This window comes from Pteropus vampyrus, unplaced genomic scaffold (assembly GCF_000151845.1).
Source record: "Pteropus vampyrus isolate Shadow unplaced genomic scaffold, Pvam_2.0 Scaffold247, whole genome shotgun sequence".
In the NCBI taxonomy this organism is placed as follows: Eukaryota; Metazoa; Chordata; class Mammalia; order Chiroptera; family Pteropodidae; genus Pteropus; species Pteropus vampyrus.
Genome location: NW_011889028.1, coordinates 550,339 through 556,956, shown reverse-complemented (window position 1 = coordinate 556,956; position 6,618 = coordinate 550,339). Strand labels below are relative to the sequence as shown.

Sequence of the window (6,618 nt, the reverse complement as noted above, 5' to 3'; positions counted from 1 at the left end):
ATGATTCTCAACGGGCTCGTTAAGTGGCAGTATAGCGTGGCAGAGCTGAAAACACAGGTGGCCCTCTTTCAGGGGTGATGCGCTGAGCAAATGGCTCTCATAACTTCAGCTTTCTCATCTGACACTCTTGGGGCCAAAAGTATTTTTGGAAAATTCTTCCAATTTTAGAAAGACAACACGGTACGCGTGCGACACCCCCAGTGAGGTCTGGGCAGTGCCCTGCAACCCAGCACTAATGTTTCTGAACTAAGAAAACGATCTCGTTCTATAGAGCCTTCTGGGTCTGGAATGGCATGGAAGGGTCGTGGACCTGTCAGAACCCAACCTGCGGACAACAGCATTAAGCGAGGTGAGCGGCACACAGGCACGGTTCCTGCACAATCTGTGTGCTTGCCAGTTACTCTCAACCCCACCGGCTTCTGGTCCCTTGGATACCGACCGTGAGTCTCTTGGGGGAAGCTTTTTCAGAACTGTAGGAGGAGGCCCTTATTCTTGTCCTCTGGCTAGCAATGTCACATCACAGTAGGTTCCTGTCACCGACAGAAAAGTGTTCAGTCTCTTAGGAACACTGGAAAAAAGGTTTAGAATCACAGGAAAATATATAATGTTTGCAGAAATGCTCCCAGCCACTCGACATCAAGTGTAAGGTCTCAAGGGCTCCTTGGGGCCTATTCACAACAGTGAAAAAGGCAGCGGCTCATGCACAGAACAGACACGAAGCATCAGTTTAGAGCAGGAACTGTCCCTTCCGGTGACCGGAGTAGCCACATCCTCTGTAGGACACACCTGCCCCACAAAGGGCAGATGAGGGGCCAGCTGCCCCAAAAGCCTTTGGTGGGCGAAGGGGCAGAGAAAAGTGACGATGGCCTGCTGGGCGGCGGTGGTGCCACAGCTAAGTGCATGGGCTTTGGGATCGGCATTTGATTTATAGTCCTGCTTCGCCATTTCTAACTGGATGACCTTTGGCAAGTTACCTTAATTTTCTAAGATGAGATTTCCTCATCACCTGCCTCGTAAGGTTGCTGTGACATTAATATACATAAAGGGTTCGGCATGGCATCTGGTAAACTGCTCAGTAAGAGGTAGCTGTGTCATGTAGTTTCCAGACTTTACATGTGCTAGGATTCATCTGAAGGATTTATGGAAGTATAGGAGCCAGGGTCCTTTTCCCCTAGAACTCTGATTCAGTGAGACTGGAGTAAGGCCAGGATGCTGCATTTTTAGCAAAAACCCCGGTGACGTTAACATAAGTGGTCCATGGATCACACTTACTGGAGTGGTGTTGCTCTTGGACGTGGACCATCCCGGAAGCCCCCCCACCCCCTGCCCGACATCCTTCTCTTGGGTCTAGGAGACATCATCACCCTCATGGGTAAGCATGCTTCTTGGTAACGAACGAGGTCATGCCTGGCCTCCTGGGCCTCCGTACCGCCTGAGCTTGTCCTCTGATGAGATGGGGGTCGAGAGCTGTCCCAGCTTCCGGTCAGGACGGTGGAGGAGGTAGCGCTGTGGTCCCCTCCCACGACCACGTCCAAGTTACAACTAGAGCTCAGGAAGCTCATCCCTGGGAACCACCTGAGGTCTAGCTGAACAGAACGCCTATAAAAAGGATACAAAAAAGCGGCCACGACGAGACTGGTTAAGAGGCGTGGAGACACAAAAGCGGGCTGGCCCCACACCCACGTGTCGTGGTTTAGAATCGAGAGGGATATCTTGGCTGTAGAAGTCCCCCCTGAGAAGTGAGGGGCCCCAGCCAGGAGCACCAGTGCCAGGAAGAGGAGTCCTGACAACAGTTGACCTTGGAAATCAGCAGACAGTCTGGGTGAGATGGAGAGCAACTGGAGTCCCAGGTGATCTCTTCAAGGGCCCACGCATGGACTCACCGAGCTCCAGCAAAGGGAGAAACTGATCTATCTGGCTTCAGGATTGGAGGGGCAGCTCTCGCTGGGGACTGAAGTGCTGGCAGGCGCCACTGCTCCTTTGCCAAACCCTTCCTCACCCAGCTTACAGGCGGGCACCAAATCTGTGTCTCCATCAGCTTGGCTAATGCCACTTGCCCCACCCTGGTGATTCCCAGAGACCCCGCCCCACCAGCCATAACCGCTTTCGGTCGCTGTTCCTCACGAGAAGCTGGCCTCAGCCTTTGGTGTGGAATTTCATAACATCTCTCCACAGTCCACAAACCCCAGACAAGCAGCGGCTGGCCTCGGCAAGCCGTGTACTTCGGGTTAAGCCACCTCAAGCACAGCGCTAATGGCAGCTGGCCTCGATTTGCAGCACAGCCTCTCCCAGGTGCCTGCATGCCCAGCACAGGGAGCTACCAACAGCAGATCACTGTGTAGCTCCTATTAGGTGGCCCTGGGCCAGGCACAGGCAGCGACTGACCTTGGCCTGCACCAGAGCCCCTACCAACGGACCCCAGAAACGACGCTCTTGGTGACCAGCTTCAGAACCCACCAGAGCACCATCCAATTAGCGCCACAAATGACACCCCCAAAGGGCGGACTCTGCAGCCACCAAAGCCCCACTACGATGACTCCTGCTCTGTGAGGTCACCCCTGCCCAGCAAATCATCTGCTGTAGTCACAGCCAGTCCTCACAGCCAGTCAGCCTGAGGGTCAGTCTCACCCACTGACATGCCAACAGCAATCAAGGCTCAACTACAACAGGAGAACACACACACCCCACACAAGGGACACCGGGGAGACACCTACTACAAGACCGGGAAACACAGCAGCCCTGCCTAATATATAGAAACAAATATAGCAAAGCAGCCAAAATAAAGAGACAAATACGTTCCAAATGAGAGAACAGAACAAAGCTCCAGAAAAAGAACTAAACAAAATGGAGGCAACTAATCTGCCAGATGCAGAGTTTAAAACACTGGTTATAAGGATGCTCGATGAGCTTAGGAGAAGAGTAGGTGAACTCAGTGAGAACTTTAACAGAGATAGAAAACATAAAAAAGCAGTACAAAATGAAGGCTACTTTAGAGGGAATCAAGAGCAAACGAAATGAACCAAAGGGCTGAATCAGTGATTTGGAAGACAAGGTAGCAGAAAACACCCAATCTGAATAGCAAAAAGAAAAAATAATTTAAAAAATGAGGATAGTTTAAGGAACCTTTGGGGCAACATCGAGCATACCGACATTCACTGATAGGGGCCCCATAGGAGAAGCGAGGGAGAGCAAGGGATTTAAAACCTATATAAAGACATAATGACTGACCACTGACATGGTGAATGAAACAGACATACAAGCCCAGAAAGTGCAGAGAGTCCCAAACTAGATGAATCCAAAAGGCCCCCACCAAGACATATCATAATCAAAATGCTAAAAGCTAAAGACAAAGAGAGAATCTTAAAAGCAGTAAGAGAAAAGTAGTTAGTAACATATAAGGAGCTCCCAATAGATTTTCAACAGAAACTTTGCAGTCCAGAAGAGATCGGCACAAAATGTTCAAAGTGATGAAAAGTAAGAACCTACAACCAAGGTTACTCTACCTAGCAAGGCTGTCATTTAGGATCAAAGGACAGGGAAAAAGCTTCTCAAAGAATAAAGTAGAAGAGCTCATCACTACCAAACCAGTATTACGAGAAATGTTAAAATACTCCTATAAGAAGAAGAAGAAAAAAAAGATTAAAAAAAACATGAAAATGGCAATAACTACATACCTATCAAGAATTACTCTAAATAGAAATGGACTAAATGCTCTAATCAAAAAAAAAAAAAAATAGGATGGCTGAATGATAAGAAAACAAGACCCATATATGTGCTGCCTAGAGAGATCCACTCCAGATCTAAAGGCATGCACAGACTGAAAGAGATGGAAAAGATATTTCATGTAAATGGAAACCAAAAAAAGTTGGGGTAGCAATACTTAGACAAAATAGACTTTAAAACAAAAGCTATAAACAAGAGGGAGAAAAAGGGTATTTCACAATGATAAAGGGATCACTGCAATAAGAGATTAAAACCCTCATAAACATCTATACATCCAACATAGGAGCACCTAAACATATCAAACAAATACTGACGGACATAAAGGGTGAGATCGACAGTAATATAGTAGGAAACTTTAACACTCCCTTGACATCAATGGATAGACCATCCAGACAGCAAATCCACAAGGAAACAGTGACCTTAAATGACACACTACACCAGATGGATTTAATCGACATTTTAGTGTTTCACCCCAATGCAGCAGAATAGACATTCTTTTTCAAGTGCACTTGAAACATTTTCTAGCATAGACCAGTGTCAGGCCACAAAACAAGTCTCAATAAATTTAAGAAGTCTGAAATCCTATCAAGCATCTTTTCCATTACAATGGTATAAAACTAGAAATCAATTACAAGAATAAAAATGAAAAACACACAAACACATGGAGGCTAAATAACATCTTACCAAACAATGAAATGGTTAAGATCAAGGAAGAAATCAAGAGATAACTTGAGACAAATGAAAACACAATGATCAATAAAAAAAAAAAAAAATCCGTGAAACACAGCCAATGACGTTCTAAGAGGGAAATTCATAGTAACACAGGCCTACCTCAAGAAACAAGAAAAATCTCAAACGATCTAACCTTACACATAAAGGAACTAGGAAAAAAAGAACAAAAAAATTCCCAAAGTGAGTAGAAGAAAGGAAATAATAAAGATTAAAGATCAGAGCGGAAATAAATGAAATAGAGTCTAAAAAGAACAATACAAAAGATGAATGAAAGCGAGAGCCGGTTCTTTGAAAAAAACCAACAGAATTAATAAACCTTTAACCAGACTCTTCGAGAAAAAGAGAGAACACCCAAATAAAATCGGAAATGAAAGGGCAACTGACACCATAAAAATATAAATAAGAAAAATAGTACAAACAATTATATGGCAACAAACTGGACAATCTGGAAAAAATGGATAAATTCCTAGAAACATATGATCTTTGAAGACTGAATTGAGAACAGAAAATCTGAACAGACCAACAACTACCAACGAAATCAAATCAGTAATCAAAACACTCCCAACAAACAAAAGTCCTGGACTGGATGGCTTCACAGGTGAATATCATCAAACATCTGAAGAATTAACACCTCTTTCTCAATACTCCAAGAACTGAAGAAGAGCTGATTTTACAAGGCCAGCATTACACTGATTCCAAAACTGGACAAACACATTACGAAAAAAGAAAATTACAGGCCAACATCTCTGATGAACATAGATTCAAAAATCCTCAACAAAATATTTGCGACCCGAATACAGCAATACATTAAAATATCACACGCTCTGATCAAGTGGATTTATTCCTGGGATGCAAGGTTTGCTAAATATCCACAAATCAGCCAACATGATATATACCATAAACAAAACAAAGGATAATAGTTATATGATCATGACAACAGATGCAGAAAAAGCATTGGAAAAAATCAGCATCCTTTTATGATAAAAACTCCCAGCAAAGTAGAATTCGAGGGAACGTACGTCGACGTAATAAAGGCCGTATATGACAAACTGACAGCTAACATCATACTCGACAGCAAAAGCTGAAACCATTTTCCTGAAGATCTGAAACCAGACAAAGACGTTCACTTTCACCACTTCTGTTCAACACAGCACGGGAAGGCCTAGCCAGCGCTCAGACGAGAAAAATAAAGCATCCAAATTGCAAAGGAAGAAGTAAAACTGTCATTGTTTGCAGATGACGTGATACTATAGAGAGAGAACCATAAAGGTTCCACCATGAAATAAGACCTGATAAATGAATTCAGTCAAGTAGCAGGATACAAAATTAATAATCGGAAATCAGTGGCATTTTTATATACCAATGATGAACTATCAGAAAGAAATTAAGAAAACAAACCCACTTACAATTGCATTGAAAATAAAATACCTAGGAGTAAATTTAACCAAGGAGATAAAAGAACTGTACTTGGAAAACTGTAAGACGTTGAGGAGAGAAACTGAAGAAGACACAAATAAATGGAAGCATATACCATGCTCATGGATAGGAAGTATTACTATCGTTAAGATGCCCATACTACTCAAAGCAATCTACAGATTCAATGCAATCCCTATCGAAATACCAATGGCATTTTCCACCAAGCTACAACAAATAATCCTAAAAGTTATAGGGAACCATGAAAGACACTGTGTAGCCACAGCAATCCTGAGAGAGAAGAATAAAGTTGGAGGTATAATATTACCTGATGATATACTACAAGGCTGTAGTCATCAAAACAGCATGGTGTGGGCATAAAAACAGGCACGGAGATCAATGAAACAGAACAGAGAGCCCAGAAATAAACCCATACCAAGCTGGTCAATTAATCTACGACAAAGGAGGCAAGAATATACAATGGGGTGAAGGCGGTCTCTTCAATAAATGGTGCTGGGAAAGTTAGATACATGTATAAAATGAAACTAGACCGCTTTCTGACACCACATACAAGAATAAACTCAGAATGGCTTCAAGACTTAAACCTAAGATCCCAAACCATAAAACTCTCAAAAGAAAACACAAGTGGTAAATTCTCTGACATCACTCCTAGAAATATTTTTTTTTGGACATGTCTCTTCGGGCAAAGGAAACAAAAGAAAAAGTAAATCGGAGGACATCAAACTAAAA

The 6,618-nt window shown here is 43.3% G+C and overlaps 1 long non-coding RNA gene across 1 annotated transcript in view; it reads right to left on the bottom strand.

Annotated features, from left to right (window-relative positions):
• Positions 1-6,618, bottom strand: part of LOC111729105 — a 21,622-nt gene continuing 15,004 nt past the window's right edge. Inside the window, exon 3 of the long non-coding RNA XR_002776094.1 lies at positions 1-1,599. This is a non-coding gene — a long non-coding RNA (uncharacterized LOC111729105). The remainder of the gene's footprint in view (positions 1,600-6,618) is intronic.